This window comes from Triticum dicoccoides, chromosome 7B (assembly GCF_002162155.2).
Source record: "Triticum dicoccoides isolate Atlit2015 ecotype Zavitan chromosome 7B, WEW_v2.0, whole genome shotgun sequence".
NCBI lineage: Eukaryota > Viridiplantae > Streptophyta > Magnoliopsida > Poales > Poaceae > Triticum > Triticum dicoccoides.
Genome location: NC_041393.1, coordinates 172,097,759 through 172,116,393, shown reverse-complemented (window position 1 = coordinate 172,116,393; position 18,635 = coordinate 172,097,759). Strand labels below are relative to the sequence as shown.

At 46.7% G+C, this 18,635-nt stretch overlaps 1 non-coding gene across 1 annotated transcript; it reads right to left on the bottom strand.

The window, feature by feature from the left end:
* Positions 1 to 17,586: 17,586 nt before the first annotated feature.
* Positions 17,587 to 17,688, bottom strand: LOC119342326. Its single transcript, XR_005165531.1, has one exon. It is a non-coding gene; the product is annotated as a U6 spliceosomal RNA (small nuclear RNA).
* Between the last annotated feature and the right edge of the window lie 947 nt (positions 17,689 to 18,635).

The window sequence follows — 18,635 nt, the reverse complement described above, 5'->3', positions numbered from 1 at the left end:
CATGCAGCGTATCAGACGCTGTGGAGTTCTACCGTGCCCAGGAGGGGAGCTCAACGAAGAAGCTGTTCTGGTCCCAGTATGTTGGGGCCGAACACCCAATGCCTCTGAGTGACCAACTGAAGCAGTTGGTCAAACTCCACAGGGCGGCCGAACTGGCTATGAAAGATTTCATAGTCCGGATGTGGCCTGGTGAGCTCCTGCCCACTAGCTATTTTGGCCAGATCAAGCGGATGGTGGATGCCTGTCCGCGGCTTGAAGTAATCAAGCGATCCGTTTGCATTGAGGGTGCCCGCCGGGCCTTTCCCCGCGCGAAGGTGCATTGGGGCAAGCTGGATGCGGAGAAGCTAGTGAAGGACGGGCCGCCAGAGGGCAAGGCACATCGCCATCCCGACATGTACTATGATGGCGTTATGAAGGGTGCTCGTCTCATGGTCGATGAATGTACCAAGGACACCATTTTAGAATGAATTCACTTCTGTCATGTTTGTAATGTAAAGACGAAGTTACTTGTGCTATGTAGCACTTTTGTTATTTAAAATATTACCTTCTGTGCGGGTGTTTATAAAATTCTGAAAGTAGGCCAGTCGTCGGCTTCCACCCCCAGTAACTAGTACTGGGGTGTTCGTGGAGAACCCGGACACTCTTTATCCAAACGTTTGGTCCCTTAAGGAGGTATCCGGCACAGCGAACAAGGCAATCGGACTATGCGGCTTTATAACTTTCACTTAGCCATAGAAGTCTACAATTTTAAATTTCGGCGAAGCCCCAAGAATCCGGAAGGCTGCATTGGGGCGCTATACACGCCTAGATCGGACGAAGCCGATTTATCGCCTAAATCGGAAAAATCTTTAAGGATTTTAAGACCTCTCAAACAGCGACCAGCTCTCGCCACATCATGCCGGTCAGTTTTCGGCTTTCTCTACTGAGGTGCTCGTCCGAAAGAACCGGGACACAATCGCAGTAGTTCTCCCTGCGCTACCTTAGCCGATATAACGGAATGTAAGGTACCAAAACAAGGGAGCCGGGCTAACCCAACTGTAGACCCAAGACATGATTCAGAGCTGATGCATATAGTGATATAAGTTCGGGGTGCCGCACTGTTGAAAGTGTTTGGACTTTACTTGCCGTATTACGGGGCGTCATGAGAAGCCCCTGGCAAACTGACCGTACCAAGGTGTACGGATGCAATATCAAATAAACATTTATAAGAAAAATGCTCAAGTAAGAATGATAAGATGACGCTATTTATGATATCCCATTGATGAATAATACATTTAAGTGTATGTTTACAATGGATGCATTAAGCGGAGATAAATAGGACTATTTGACATGTCCTATCCAGGGGCAGGCCGCGTATAGATAGCTAAAACAGGTATAACGATCGTAAATAGATTCCACCTCGGTATTTCCTTCTGTGCACAACGCCTGTTGCCTCCTTGGTTTTCTCTCCTATGTGAGTCTGGCAATCCGGCTCTTCTGAAGAGGCTGCGCTAAAGCAATGTTCTGAAAGGTAAAAGGGAAAGATTAAGAAGGTATGTAGCGGTGACCCGCACTATTGACTGAGTCGTTGTTGCGCCTCCGCCTGCACCCATGGTATCTTGAGTGCGTAATTGTGTACGCGTGGCACGAATGCTGCTTTGATGGGGCTTGAGCGGAGGCCGGACTGCTAGTCGTGCTCTTGGCATGCTTGATGATCCTGTTGCGGGGTGCTCCGGACTCTCTTGACGGTGCTCGAAGTTGTTGTTGCCGGATTGGTTTGTCGGAGTAGGCCGCATTGTACTTCCGCCGCGAGGGCTGCAGTATGCTCTTCTGTTCGAAGAGAGCGGTCCATGTTTCCATTGACAGTTATGACCCCGCGTGGTCCTGGCATCTTGAGCTTGAGGTATGCATAGTATGGTACCGCATTGAATCTAGCAAATGTGGTTCGTCCGAGCAGTGCATGGTAACCACTGCAGAAAGGGACGATGTCGAAGATTAACTCTTCGCTTCGGAAGTTGTCCGGAGATCCGAAGACCACTTCCAATGTTATGGAGCCTGTATTGCGGGCCTCTACTCTAGGTATTACACCTTTAAAGGTGGTTTTGGTGGGTTTGATCCTTGAAGGGTCAATGCCCATTTTGTGCACTGTGTCCTGATAAAGCAGGTTCAGGCTGCTGCCGTCGTCCATAAGGACTCGCGTGAGGTGAAATCCATCGATGATTGGGTCTAAGACCAATGCGGCCAAGCCGCCATGACGGATGCTAGTAGGATGATCCCTACGATCAAAGGTGATTGGACAAGCTGACCATGGGTTGAACTTGGGGGCGACTGGCTCCATCGCGTAGACGTCCCGTAGTGCCCGCTTCTATTCCTGCTTGGGGATGTGAGTGGCTGCTACCTCTTGGGCACTGCGTTGGATTTCCCCGAAGAGGAGAGGATGATGCAGCAAAGTAGCATAAGTATTTCCCTCAGTTTTTGAGAACCAAGGTATCAATCCAGTAGGAGACCACGCACAAGTCCCTCGTACCTACACAAAACGATAGCTACTCGCAACCAACGCGATTAGGGGTTGTCAATCCCTTCACGGTCACTTACAAGAGTGAGATCTGATAGAGAAGATAAATAATATTTTTGGTATTTTTGATAGATAGATGCAAAGTGAAAAGTAAAAGGCAAAGTAAAAAAACAAAGCAAGTAATAAAGCGATAGAGATTAATATGATGAGAATAGACCGGGGGACCATAGGTTTCACTAGTGGCTTCTCTCAAGAGCATAAGTATTCTACGGTGGGTGAACAAATTACTGTTGAGCAATTGATAGAACTAAGCATAGTTATGAGCATATCTAGGTAATGATCATGTATATAGGCATCACGTCCGAGACAAGTAGATCGAAACGATTCTGCATCTACTACTATTACTCCACTCATCGACCGCTATCCAGCATGCATCTAGAGTATTAAGTTAAAAACAGAGTAACGCCTTAAGCAAGATGACATGATGTAGAGGGATAAATTCATGCAATATGATAAAAAACATCTTGTTATCCTCGATGGCAACAATACAATACGTGCCTTGCTGCCCCTTCTGTCACTGGGTAAGGACACCGCAAGATTGAACCCAAAGCTAAGCACTTCTCCCATTGCAAGAACTACCAATCTAGTTGGCCAAACCAAAAGGATAATTCGAAGAGACTTGCAAAGATAACTCAATCATACATAAAAGAATTCATAGAAGATTCAAATATTTCCATAGATAATACTGGATCATAAACCCACAATTCATCGGTCTCAACAAACACACCGCAAAAAGAAGATTACATAGAATAGATCTCCACGAGAGAGGGGGAGAACATTGTATTGAGATCCAAAAGAGAGAAGAAGCCATCTAGCTACTAGCTATGGACCCGAAGGTCTGAAGTAAACTACTCACACTTCATCGAAGGGGCTATGGTGTTGATGTAGAAGCCCTTCGTGATGGATGCCCCCTCCGGTGGAGCTCCGGAACAGGCCCCAAGATGGGATCTCATGGATATAGAAGGTTGCGGTGGTGGAATTAGGTTTTTGGCTCCTGTTCTGATCGTTCGGGGATATGTAGGTATATATAGGAGGAAGGAGTACGTCGGTGGAGCAACAGGGGGCCCACGAGGTAGGGGGCGCGCCCAGGGGGGTGTGCCCTCCACCCTCGTGACCGCCTCTGGCACTTCTTGGGGTAGGGTCCAAGTCTCCTGGATCACGTTCGGTGAGAAAATCACGCTCCCGAAGGTTTCATTCCGTTGGACTCCGTTTGATATTTCGTTTCTTCAAAACACTGAAATAGGCAAAAAACATCAATTCTGGGTTGGGCCTCCGGTTAATAGGTTAGTCCCAAAAATAATATAAAAGTGGAAAATAAAGCCCAATATAGTCCAAAACAGTAGATAAAGTAGCATGGAGCAATCAAAAATTATAGATACGTTGGAGACGTATCAGTGGCGTAGATCATGTTGACCGTTCTCATTTGGGGGGAATTTCTTCTGTCCCCCAGTGTTCGGACGCCGGGGCTCCTCGTCATCGTCGCTGTGCAGCACCTTGTCCTTGTTTTCGGTGTTTATTTTGCCGTCCTGTTTGAATACCCAGCTGCCTCTATTGGTGTGGTTGGCTGGCTTGTCCGGGGTACCATGAATTTGGTACGAGCGCTCCAGTATACGGTCCAGACTGGATGGTCCCTGATTGTTTCTTTTGAACGGCTTCTTCTGCTGACTGGACTTGAATCCGCTGAATCCGGCGTTTACTGCCGTGTCTTGCGTGTTGTCGTCGTTGTTCCATCGCTTATGTTTGTTGCACCGTGGCTTGTCGTTGTTGTCGCAGACATCCGAAGTGCCGGACTGTGGCGTGGTGCCGCTGCAAGCCAACCAGCTGTCCTCGTCTGCGCAAAAGCGGGTCATTAGTATTGTGAGAGCTGCCATGGACTTGGGTTATTCCTGGCTGAGGTGTCGAGCAAGCCACTCATCACGGATATTATGCTTAAAAGCCGCCAGGGCTTCGGCGTCCGGACAGTTGACTATTTGGTTCTTTTTAGTTAGGAACCGAGTCCAGAATTTCCTAGCTGATTCTCCGGGCTGTTGAGTAATGTGGCTCAGGTCATCAGCGTCCAGTGGTTGCACATATGTGCCCTGGAAGTTGTCAAGGAATGCGTCTTCCAAGTTTTCCCAACTGCCAATGGAATTTGCTGGCAGGCTATTTAGCGAGTGTCGGGCTGGTCCTTTGAGCTTAAGGGGAAGGTACTTGATGGCGTGTAGATTGTCTCCGCGGGCCATGTGAATGTGGAGAAGGAAATCTTTGATCCATACTGCGGGGTCTGTTGTGCCATCATATGATTCGATGTTTACGGGTTTGAACCCTTCTTGGCATTCATGATCCATCACTTCGTCAGTGAAGCAGAGGGGGTGTGCGGCGCCTCTATGCCGGGCTATGTGGCTACGCAGTTCGAATTTGTCTGGGCTGTTGTGTTCGGCCCGACCGGACTTGTTGATGATGTATCCGGTGTGATAGTCATCGTCGCGCGCTGGGGCGCGCCCCCGCGATCTGTAGATCGATCTTGGTTGTCCTGCTTTGTTTTCCAGAATATCTTGCAGGTCTTGCCTGTTGCCCCGGGCCATAGTGTATTGGCGTGGGGGTGCGGGCTGGTATTCGGGCTGATATCCCGTTTTATCCCGGCCACGGGGTGGCCGGTCAACCGTTTGGCTCTCAAGTCCGTATTCCTCGGCTGCCAGGACTTCAGTCCATCTATCTGTGAGCAGGTCTTGATCAGCCTGGAGTTGCTGCTGCTTCTTCTTCAGGCTCCTCATAGTGGCAATAGGCCGGCGCTTGAAGCGCTCCTGCTCCACGGGATCCTCAGGCACGCCGAACTCGTCGTCGCCGAGGCTAATCTCGTCTTCGGAGGGGGGCATATAATTGTCCTCCTCCGGATATCCACCGGTCGCCTGTTCATTTGGGCTGACCTGCTCATCTTCCTGTTCGGCCTGCTCGAAGGCGGGCTGGTCAGGGTTGTATTCTTCTTTGGCGTCATCCGGATTGCCTTCATCTCCGGGGCCGGTATTGCTGTGGCGGGGCTTGGAGCGGCGCCGACGACGCCCAGGCTTTGCTTTTCTCCCTGAGGGGTTATCCTCCGTTGCCTCGTCGCCATTGGTTTCCTTCGGAGTGTCCACCATGTATATATCTTATGAGGAGGTGGCCGTCCACCGCCCTATGAGCGGTGGGTCCTGTAATTCTCCTGCATCATCGTCCATACCGTCGATGTCTTCGGAGTCATAGTAAAGCACGTCGGTTAAATCATCGACCGTGGCAATGAAGTGGGTGGTGGGTGGGCAGCGAATTCCTTCGTCGCCTGCTTCCCACTCAAGCCGGACATAGTTTGGCCCAGAGCCTCCTGACAAAGAGAGAGACTTTAATGAGTTTAGCATGTCGCCCAAGGGCGAGTGATGGAAGATGTCCGCAGTGGTAAACTCCATTATCGGAGCCCAACCTGGCTCGGCTGGCTCGAGGGTGTGCGGACCGGAGCCAACAACCGGATACGAGTCCGGGGGCCCGGGGTTACAGGCTTCCACAGAGGTGAGACCTGTGTTCGGCTCCACCGCCGATGAGTGTGTGGCCTGAAGGGAGGGGTCCACCCCTCCGTCCTTAGGCAACGCAACTTGCTCCGGATTTAAATCCAAGGCTATTGTAGGGGTGATATCCCAAGCTTTGTCCGACAGCAGGTCTAAGCCGTGCTCGTCGTGACTATTCGGTGCTCCTAGCGCAGGCCCAAATCCGTCGAAGATAAAGTCTCTGCGAATATCCGTTGTCTAGTTCAAGTTTCCGAACCTGACCTGGTGGCCGGGGGCATAGCTATCAATCTGCTCCAGATGGCCAAGCGAATTGGCCCATAGTGCGAATCCACCGAACACGAAGATCTGTCCAGGAAGAAAAGTCTCGCCCTGGACCATGTTGTTGACGATTGAAGGCGCCATCAAGCCCTGCAGCGACGACACAGAGGAACTCTCAATGAAAGCACCAATGTCGGTGTCAAACCGGTGGATCTCGGGTAGGGGGTCCCGATCTGTGCGTTTAGGCTGATGGTAACAGGAAGCAAGGGACACAATGTTTACCCAGGTTTGGGCCCTCTCGATGGAGGTAAAACCCTACTTCCTACTTGATTAATATTGAAGATATGGGCAGTACAAGAGTAGATCTACCACGAGATCGTAGAGGCTAAACCCTAAGAGCTAGCCTATGATGGTATGATTATAATTGTGATCGGCCTTCTAAGGACCAACCTCTCCGGTTTATATAGACACCGGAGAGGGCTAGGGTTTACATGGAGTTGATTACAAGGAAGGAAACACAATATCCGGATCGCCAAGCTTGCCTTCCACGCCAAGGAGAGTCCCATCCGGACACGGGCCGAAGTTTTGAGTCTTGTATCTTCACGCTTCAATAATCCGGACGATGTATACAGTCCGGTTGTCCGGATACCCCTTTATCCAGGACTCCCTCAATAAGCCTGGACAATTTCTAATAATGATAAAGGAGATCTCAAGGACACATGGGAATTATCGTCAAGCTAGTTTTCATCACGTTCATATGATTCGCGTTCGGTACTTTGATAATTTGATATGTGGGTGGACCGGTGCTTGGGTACTTCTCTTACTTGGACAAGCATCCCACTTATGATTAACCCCTATTGCAAGCGTTCGCAACTACAAAAGAAGTATTAAGGTAAACCTAACTACATCATTAAACATATGGATCCAAATCAGCCCCTAACGAAGCAATGCATAAACTAGGGTTTAAGCTTCTGTCACTCTAGCAACCCATCATCTACTTATTACTTCCCAATGCCTTCCTCTAGGCCCAAATAATGGTGAAGTGTCATGTAGTCGACGTTCACATAACACCACTAGAGGAAAAGACAACATACATCTCATCAAAATATCGAACGAATACCAAATTCACATGACTACTAATAGCAAGACTTCACCCATGTCCTCAGGAACAAACGTAACTACTCACAAAGCATATTCATGTTCATAATCAGAGGAGTAACAATATGCATAAAGGACTTGAACATATGATCTTCCACCAAGTAAACCAATTAGCATCAACTACAAGGAGTAATCAACACTACTAGCAACCCACAGGTACCAATTTGTGGTTTTGATACAAGATTGGATACAAGAGATGAACTAGGGTTTTGAGAGGAGGTGGTGCTGGTGTAGATGTTGATGGAGATTGACCCCCTCCCGATGATAGGATCGTTGGTAATGATGTTGGTGATGATTTCCCCCTCCTGGAGGGAAGTGTCCCTGGTAGAACAGCTCCGCCGGAACCCTAGATTGATTCCGCCAAGGTTCCGCCTCGTGGCGGTGGAGTTTCGTCCCGTAAGCTTGCCTATGAATTTTTCCAGGGTAAAAGCTCTCATATAGCAGAAGATGGACACCGGAGGCCCACTAGGGGGGCCAAGAGATAGGGGCGCGCCCAGTAAGGGGGGCGCCCTCCACTCTCCTGGACAGGGTGTGGGCCCCCTGGTGTATTTCTTTCGCTCAATAATTCTTATAAATTCCAAAAACATGTTTCGTGGAGTTTCAGGATTTTTGGAGGAGTGCAGAGTAGGTTTCCAATGTTTGCTCCTTTTCCAGCCAGAATTCCAGTTATCGGCATTCCCCCTCTTCATGGTAAACCTTGTAAAATAAGAGAGAATAGCCATAAGTACTGAGATATAATGTGTAAAAATAGCCCATAATGCAATAAATATTGATATAAAAGCATGATGCAAAATGGACGTATCACAAGGCAGAACCAACTTCAACCTTCTTTTCACTCGGACCTCAATCCATCCGGGGGCTAATGATGATGCCATAGACCTAGGGTAAGGTCATAGGCCTGACCTATATGCCCTACCCAAGGTCACTACCCTAGAAGCAAAGACATTCAAAGAACAACAGAGAGTATCAATCAAAGTTGTCGAGTGCAATCCACTTGACCAGTCATTCCACTCGGATACCCCTCCCTCCTGGTATCACTCGACCAAGACGAAGCCATTCGACTATACGAGAAACCACTCGACCTACAAAAGACCAGGAGTCACCCAGGACGGCAACTGTCAGGCGTTCACTCCGTAGTCTTAAAGGTCATTAAATACACTTTATAGCTGGTGTTACCAGTAACGCCCTGTCTTAATGTACATTGAACCCCTGTAATGGAGGTGGGCTGGGGTCCTGGCGCATTCTATATAAGCCACCCCCCCACCGCGTCTCTCTCCCGAGGGCGACTTGGGGGCGACCTAGGGTTCCCTCGTGCCGCCACCTCCCCCTTCCCCTCCTCCTCGCTGCTGCTGGAGGCGGTCGCCGGGGCCCCCGCGCGGCTGCCTATGAGGGCGGCGGCGAGGCCTCTGGCCGCTCCCTTTCGGTGGTGAGGGCCCGGATCTGAGGCGGCGGCCTCGCTGGTGCGGACGGCGCTCCTCCGGCGGCGGGGAGTGCTCGTCGGTGAGGTTGGCTGGGTCCCCTCGGCTGCGCGAGCAGCGAGGTCCCGGTGGGCGCTGGTCGTGGCGCGGGGAGGCCCCGGGCTCCCCTCGTCGGATCTGAGGCGTTGTTGTCCGCTCGTGATGCATGACCTCCAGCCGGCCTGGATCTCCGGCGTGCACGCGCCTGTTGATGTTGTGGCTGGTTCGGAGGTGGCGGCATTGTGCTTGGCCGGGGGAAACCCTTGGCCGCCGGTGGCAGTCACGGCGTCAATGGCGCCTCGGACGCCATTCCCTCCTTGGTGACGGCGCCGAGGCTGAACCTCCCTACCTCCCCCCTTCCCCTGCGCCCGGGTGAAAACCCTAGCCCCGGTGGCTAAGCGGCGGCGGCACCACAGCGTCGTCACCTTCTTGAAGGCGCCGACTTGGGCATGGGGATGCTGGGCGTGCATGGCGAGTTTGTCTGGTTCTTGGTGGCGGCTCGTCTGATCTACCGCGTCGCAGCTCCGGGCAGTTATGTCTCGTGGCTGCGGTGCTCCTCTTCCGGCCGTGTCTTCGATGGGGACCTTGCCCTTACTCACCTTGTACATGCCGTGGTGGAGCGGTACTTCATCTCACTCATTGATGGCGGCGGAGATCGGCGGCATGGCGCTGTGGAGGCTCGGCGTCTGATGCGCGAAGATGGACTCGCGCAGGAGGAGGTAGATGTCTGGCGTCATGGTAACATCGATGGCAGAGTGGCCAGACAAGGTAGAAGACTCAATATAATCTGAAGATGAACCTGTGGAAGATGGCTGCGACGACACAAGAGTGTGTCTGACCGGATTGTGCCTCAGACCCGGTATGTGGCTCGCTGGGGCTTCCGGCTATTGATGTTAGGTTTAGGTGAGTGGTTTGGGTAGCGGCCCAGCTAGCATCCCTTCATCATATGGATAGGAGTAGTGGCATATGTTGTCAAGATGGTGGATTCAGGTATATTGTTTGTAATACTTTGTAAGGTCCTCGAGAATAATTAATAAAGTGGCCGTATGCATCTCCCAGATGCAGAGGCCGGGGGCCATCCTCCTTTTCTAAAAAAACAATTAATTACAAAAAATGCTACCATGGACTAAATATAGGAAGTACATAGTAAAATTTAATCCAATAGGTTTATACTCGTTGAAATTATATTTATATTACTGTAAAAAAATTTGTTAACACATATGCTTTTGTTTTAAAATTATACTCATATGTAGCCACGTGAACTTTCCTTGTGTACATCTATATCTATTTTTTTTGCATAGTAATACGTGTCTCATTCATATCATAAAGAACAAAGTACAAGTCACGTAAAGACCGACATGACAAAATTGAAAAGACAACAGAACATCTCTGAGCTTGACACCAACGTCCGTCACCTGCCTTCGACACCACCACAGTAGCCACCAAAGAAAAGAATGACGAATCACCTTCTCACCCGAGCTCGATGCGGCTCCATCGCTGATATGCAGCTTTGCGGACCTCCAAGATGGCTCACCAAAACTGAAGCCCTTACCATTGAACGAATCAGACGGGGCAACACTCCGAACACGCCATCGAACTCCAGATCTAGCACCCCACCACGACTAAAACGCCGAATATCTATACTACTATATAGTGTACCGTGTACCAGTTGCAAACTTTTAAACTTGATGGCCAGGAATCAACCTTAGCTGTTGATAAAGTCCATCCAATGGTTAAAAATGCTGGGATTCGCATCTACAGTATATGCTACAGTGCCAGCGAAGATACTGTTGTATTCCAGAACCATCGACAGATTACCATGCGGCCATGCAGGAAAAGTTCACCTACTTACTGCCGCTGCCCAGTCCATCCGTGTGCGTAGCTGGCCGGGCCAACCGTACATCTCATGGCATACGCACTGGCATCCAGACCGTGAGGGCCAGCAGAGCGCGCGATAATAGGGTTGACAGGGAGGTTGTGTCTTTTGAGTGTTTTTAATGGAGGAATGGAAGCGATTTGTAGTGCAAGATATGGATCCAGGAAATGGCGTGAGAAGTAGCCAACAGATAAAGGTGGTTGGAAGATTTCATGGCGTGATTATAGGGAGCTTTTTTATGGATAACATATGGATATGAACTTTTTTATGGAAAAATATTGAATGGATGTGAAAATAAGAAAACAAAAACTTTATTGTAAATGGCAAGAAAATTTCATACAGAAAATTGATTCGTGCAATAATATATGTTTCTTGTATATCCCAATTTATATATGGAGGAGTTAGCTAGACGGTCCATTGTGGATTGTGCAGAGAAATATAGTGGAACGGACAATTTTGGAAATTGATATGTCCAGAATCAGATTATGCATACCCGTTTATGAATCATTCTTTTAATTCAAATTTTACATTTAAAAATATAAATTGTAGTCTGAGAATAATTCCACTTACATCATAGTAATTCATGGATATTACATCATGTAACCAACTTTTATGTTGTTTCCACAAACAACATGTATCATCAACGAGTTATTGGATTGCTATATTGCTTACTATATTGGAAATTATATAATTTTGCAACATTGTGATAATCAACACTAAAGTTTTGAAATTTGCCGAAATTTAAATTTGAGATGAGACTGATTCTAAGTATGCAAAGCATGTGCTACTTACTAGTATTCCATAGTTTCTCTATAATTTAATAGTATGCCTTGCATAGTTCCATGCATTCACTAAAAAAATTGTGCGCTTCAGATCTATGATCCAACACACCTAAAATTAATATGGACTGAACAATCTTGGAGTTGATCCAATACCTAACATGTTTTCTTCATTCATATCTGACAACACCCACATAAATAAAGCTTGATTTAGCGAACAACGATGTTACACATCGTTAATTAACTAAAACTTGAACAATACTAGCTAGGACATAATGATCACGTTGCAGACAATATGATGCATGCATACCTTAGAGCGCCACATGAGGGAGTAGGACGAGTGGAAGAGGTGGACGCTCCGGGAAGGGAAAAGCTTCCTGTAGTAGGATCCCGGCAGACCCGCCACGTAGTAGGGCTGCGTCTCTTTGCCGCCGAGATCTTCAAGTTCCTCCAGTGACCGGAAGACGAGGTTGAAATCGTTCCCTGGCAGGTCATTCAGGAAGAACTGCACCTCCACGGCGCGCCGTTCTTCTTCCGACTTCCGAGTGTAGAACTGGACCGCGCCGATCACCTCGGAGACGACACGCAGAGTGTTCGGGCCCGACGAGCAGCCGAGGTCGGCAATGACGATCGTGCTCCGTCGGTCGGAGAGCGACTTGTACACCTCTTCTATGGTCTCGCGAAGCACCGGCCTTGTCTCCAAAATGGCCTTCTCCTGCATACATGCATGAAACACAGCAAATTAAGAGCTGCTACTAGCTTGCAGTGCTTATATATTTGTACATGAAACGACAGTAAATTGCAGCAGTGCAGACCACAGACTTGGAGCCGGGAGTTTGCGGCGTAGCTGTTCTCCCCGTTGCCAGTAGCCATGCGAACGCCGCTCCCTGCCTTCATAGCTAGTCTCACGAGTGATGATTATTAGCTTCACAAGTTGGGGCTAGATGTGTTGAGTGATACCCCAACGGCTCTATCATTTATAGAGAGACAATGATGACCTGTTTTTTTTCTCTCTCTCTACTGGGTTCCTACACACGAAGTATTTAACTTGACTGGTCACTTTGACTAAGAATGCTCTGAACTTGGCAGAGTCCACAAAACAATGACGTGAATAGCCGCCCGTTAAGTGTTCGCAAAGATGAGATAGTGATTTTTTGTGGGTTGTCAAGCAATCATGCTGTACAATGCCTGCATCAGCTAGCATATGATGTTATCTCTCGCCGCAAAGGATAGAAGATCAATAATTTTCAGATAAACTAAAAACATGCATGAGTTCATTTGAACAGCTTCATAACTAGTTTTACGTATAGTCAAAAACGTTGCATTCTCATGACGCTCATTACATTATTTATGATCAAAACTCCCATCTTCAAGTATTTCTTCATTTGAAAAGCTAACTTCCAAAGAAGATGAGTTATCAACATTTTACAACCAATTTCGGAACTTAAGAAAACCACAAACCAGGGTGAAATTATGACCCATTCTGTTATATTCATTCTGATGTAAGCTTCAAAATAAGCTTTCAGTGGAATATGTTCTGATATATTTTTCCTATGTTTTTTTCTAAAGGAGGAAGACCCCGGCCTCTACATCTGGGCGATGCATGCAGCCACTTTATTAATTATTCATGAAAACCTTACAAAGTAATACGTCAGTAAGTGTGAAGTCACTGTTCTTGCAACATCTGTCGCTACTCCTATCCACTTGATGAACGGGTGATAGTCCGAGCCTAATACCAAACAGACCTCGCAGCAAGCCTAACATCTAGAAGCGGAGGCCCCAACCAAGCCACTGCCAGGTCTGGGGCACACACCAGTCCGGCGCACTCTCAGAGGCCGCCGCCGCCATCATCCACCGATCCATCTTCAGAGCATTTGCCGACGCATCGACCTTGTGAGGCCTACCATCGACGTCACCACGATGCCAGATAGCTCCAACCTCCTACGGGAGTCCATCTACATGCATCGAACGCCGAGACTCCATTGCGCCACACCACCGAGATCTGCCATCTTCGATGCGGAGGAGGAAACACCGCTCCACCTCTGGGCGCATCACCGGTCACTTGTCGTGATGTCGTGCAACCAGTCCCGGGAAAGCACAGGGAATCACAATCTTCAAGAAGACACCCTCGGGAGGGCAAGCGACGTGCCACGCCATCGTCTAGCGCTGCACCGCAGGTCCTAGGCTTTCACCCAAAGAAAGTGACCCGAGAGCGGAGGAGGCCGGAGAGCTCCACGATGGCCCCCCCCAGGAGGAGAGCGACATCCGCAGACATCGCGCCGTCGGCTTTCGCCCGGAACAACCATACCTCCGCACCTTCACGCTGCTGGACGAGGATGGGAGAACCCCCAGCGCTGCCCGCATGCGAACCCACTAGCCCAAGCACCTCCTGCGCGGCAGCGCCACCACCACACACGACCACCAACCTCATTGTCAGTCAAGCTGATGGGACAGATCTGAAGCCTTGGGACGCCGTCGCGTCGAGGCAGCCACGAGCAGTCGGCAGCCCATCACCCGCAAGAGGACGAGGACGTTGCGCCGGGCAGCCGCCACGCCGGCCGGAGACGCCGAGGACGAGTCTCCCACCACCACAGGCTCACGCCAGAAATCGAGGCCGCCACACGCCCGGAGATCCGCGCCGCCATCGTCCTCCGGCGCGGGCGAAGACCGGCGGACTCATCCGGCGGCGGCGGCTGGAGGAGGGCGTGCTGTAGAGGGGGGCGGCGGCGGCGCAACTAGGGTTCCCCCGAGCCGCCCTGGGGATGACGCGGGGGTCGGGGTGTCCCTTTTTTTCTTATGTGTGGACTCTATTATTTCTTCTGGACTTGTTGAGCTGTGTCCTAGGTAGAACACTCCTGTGTGTGGTACCTCTTATTTGTGTACTTTGGCGTTATGTGTGTGTGCTTTATACATAAAGCAGGTCGAAAGCCTTGCTTGGTATATTTTTCTTATGCACTACATATACTATACACTACTGTCTACTGCATAGTGGTATCTGTGCTAAATGTTTTTACTCCTACATTTTTATGCATGTTTAGCAATGTTATTAATTAACCAGGTAATGCATTTTTGTTGTCCATTACATTCCTTAGTTGTACTCTACTGCACAACAATTGACGGCTGCAGACTTGCCTAGCTTACTGTGTATTCTAAATTTTTATAGTTATCTAATGCATAATTGTGTCATCTATTGTTTGGTCAGTCTACTGCAGTTTGCCCCACGCAGGGGTTTTTTCCATCCACATATCCATATAGCTGGCGAACATTGTTTTTTTTCTCTCGAATACGCATAAGCATGCGTATCATATATTGATAGAAGAAAGGGTGAAGAGACCCATCCACAATTTGAGTACAATGCCAAAAGGCAAAAACACACCACGCTAATCCCTGGGATTAGAACCACACCTACTACAGACGAGAATGAGAGAACTTGCCTTGCCCTATTCCTGGGATTAGAACCACACCTACTATAGCTGGCGAACATTGTTGTTGGGTAGACAGGTGAAAAACTTTGAGAACGCGGAAAATTATGAAATTACCATAACAAAAACATGATAAAATACAACATCAGAATATGAGTAAAATTAGATAAAAAAGAATAGACAAAAAATTCGATGGGGAAGCAAGGAGAAATCTCTCCCTAATAATAAATCACGGATTGGGTCTCCGGGTTCACCGTCACAATACGCTTTCTTCACATGTCATAATACACTTTTACGATTTGTATAGATAAAATTGTAATATAAACGAGGTGGTACTACTCCCGAGAGCTCTAACAGTCGAGCTTTGGCTGAAACCTAATCAGGCCGGCCCGGTCGAGCTTCGGCTGAAACCTCAGATACGTAATCGGGCCGGCCCAGTCGAGCTTTGGCTGAATCCTCACGTACGTAACCGGGCCGGCCCATAACCAGGAAACGAGAACATGAAAATAGCACGAAAAACAAAACCACACTTGATGGGTTCGATCTCGCGACCTCACGCTAGGTAGCAGGGACGCCAACCACATGAGCTAGCTGTTGATAATGCTCAAATTGCAGCGCCCAAGTTAAAGTAGTTTAGCGACAGGTCTATTTATTTTTCTTAAATATTTTCAACAATTCTTGGAAACAAGTGTGGACAATTTTCCTTAAAATATTTGAATATGAATACGTTTTTAAAATCGTGGATAAATATCGAAAATTCGAACAAAATTTTTAAACCTGAACAAATTTTGCAATTCCAAACGTTTATTTATTTTTGATATACGTTGTATTTTTAGAAGAATATACATTGAACATTTTTTTACATAAATTTTACAATTTTACATACAAATTGAACATTTTTCTCCCGTTGCAACGCACGGGTCTTTTTGCTAGTATATATGAAAGAGGGTAAGCAAAACCAGAAGAAAAATCTTAGGACTAGGAAATCCAAACTGAAAAGGAAGGAAAATGACGGACAACGATAAAATATTTCCAAATTGTTGAAATCACGAGTGTCATTATTATAGTATTATAGTATTTCTACTCTCTGCCTCTACTTAATATACTATATATTAAGTATATTAAGGGATTATTTATATATATCATGTTATTTGTAATTATTTATTAGGAATATACATGCATATTCCTCTCTAAATTTCTCTCGTATTTAGTTCTCGCTGGTTTTTGGAATGGTTAGTTATATTTTAGACAAAAGTTAGGAACACTTAGATTTAAGTTAATAAAGCCCCTCAAACCTTGGATACAAAAGGTTCTTAAGAACAACTTACAAGGCAACATAGACTAGAAGCAAACGATAGAAATAAAAATAAGCAGCTTGGTGGGTAATACTGATAATGAAATATAGTCTATTTAAGCTTAGGTAGCTAGGAAGCTAGGACGGCCATTTACCCTGATGTGTTTTTCACTGGTAAAATCTTAAGGATGTCCGCTGATCCTCCTTGATATTTGGTTTAGTTGTTTGAAAAAATCGTTAAGAACTCAAAAGTAGAAATACTAGATTATTTATCTTGGTAGTTGTATCATACCATCATATCATTTTGTAACCATGTTCCCTACAGAAAACTCTCTATATTTAGATTGCCGGGGTAATGCGGTACTAGCTTGTTTGTCTAGTTACCTACTTTTGAATATGTAAAAAAATTATACCGAAGTTAGAAAAGATTTGCTAATGTTTTGGATAAACTTGAACTAATCTAATGTTTTGGATAAACACCAAGTACAGCGTAGAGTTAAGCACATACACGCACACACGTGGACTGGAGTCGTTGTATTGACGATTGATGATGTTAACATAGGTTTCTCATCATTGACGAAAATTTCGCTAGCATACTGAAAAAATAATCTATGCTGCTATCAATGAATTTTGTTATAAAATGTTATAACATAATTTTTCAATATGAAAAATCCATTGCAAGTACATAATTATGAAAATCCTTCTTAGAAAACATAACGAAAGAAAGATGGAACCTGACTTACCATGTTGGGTTGAAGGCAGACCCTATATTCAGATCAACATGTTTGACATAAGAATCAGAACTGTAACGGATGTTCGATACAATTCCGAAGATGAAGAGAAATCTTATCTCACTACTTGTCATTGAGGATAATGGTTCAAGTATTCAGATGGAGGTACGGTTGAGTCCTGAAGTTCATCTATGGTGATAATAGACATGGTGTTAGATCTTTGGGCTGATACCCAATGGGATGGTGGTATGACAAGCTCTCATACCTTGCAATAGTTAATTAAGAGTAATACATATGTTTCACACCAGGGATGCTTAAGTGTGTCTGTGGCAGTATCTCCTTTTGCAACATGTACGCTGGTGATCATGTGTTCCTGAGAAGGGAAATAATATATACAACTCACGACAAATAGGGTAGGTGGTTTATATTCGTGCTTCTCATGGTTGTCAAGTAATGGATAGTAATTACTTGACAATTGAATACTAATTAACGTAATTTGTTAAGCACGCTTGGTCGGAAGTAACATGATGGAATATCCTATGTAGAAATTCGTAGTACGTGATATCTTTTTTTTTATGTCATCCTTGCGCAGGGGCCAAGATAATCTTTTCTATCGTTCCAATTTTATCGGATGTCCCTGAAGGGACTAGTACGTGATATCCTATGTCACTTTAAAAAGTACATCTTAATTAGTTCATTGTTTCCACGTTTTCTTTTCTTTTTTGCTATCCAAAGAGGCTCAAAGATGGTGATAGTAAAAGTGAACTGGTCATTGCTCATCTTTTTGTAGTTGTTTTTTTTCGAAAAGGGAGACTCCGCGGCCTCTGCATCAGAGCGATGCATACGGCCACATTTATAAATAAATAAAGATGTTCAACAAGATCTTATAGTCTGAAAACAAAAGAATGGCAAGCTCACAAAGAGTCACAACGCCAAAAACTCAAGGCCCAAAAACCACAACCGGTTGGCATAACAAAGATAGGTAAACTAATCGCCTATCCTATTACATCACCGCCATCCAAACCGGTTGAAAATATCCCGCACTACCATCTCCCAGCGGACAGATCCAGTAACCAAACGCTCCCCGGCCTCCGTCGGAGTGAGTAAGGACCACATACGGATCAGCGCAGTAGCTCGGAATAAAACCTGCAAAAAATGAATAGTTGTTGTTCTGTTAAAAGCCAAATCATTTCTGTAGTTCCAAATTGCCCATAACAACGCACATACTCCAACGCGGATGTGTCTAGCTGTTTCGGACTCTATCCCAACAAGCCACGTTCCAAATAACATACTGACCGAATTCGAAGGAGTAATGTTAAAGGCAATTTGCACCGTGCTCCACAAAACTCTTGCCAACGGGCAATCAAAGAAGAGGTGCTTGATAGTTTCGTCCTGATCACAGAAACTACACCTAGTAGATCATGTCCAGTTGCACTTAACCAAATTATCCTTTGTTAAAATGACTTGTTTATGTACAAACCACATAAACACTTTAATTTTCAAAGGAACTTTGACTTTCCAAACATGTTTGGAACTAGGAATAACACTAGAGTTAATGACATCGATATACATCGACTTGACTGTGAACACTCCA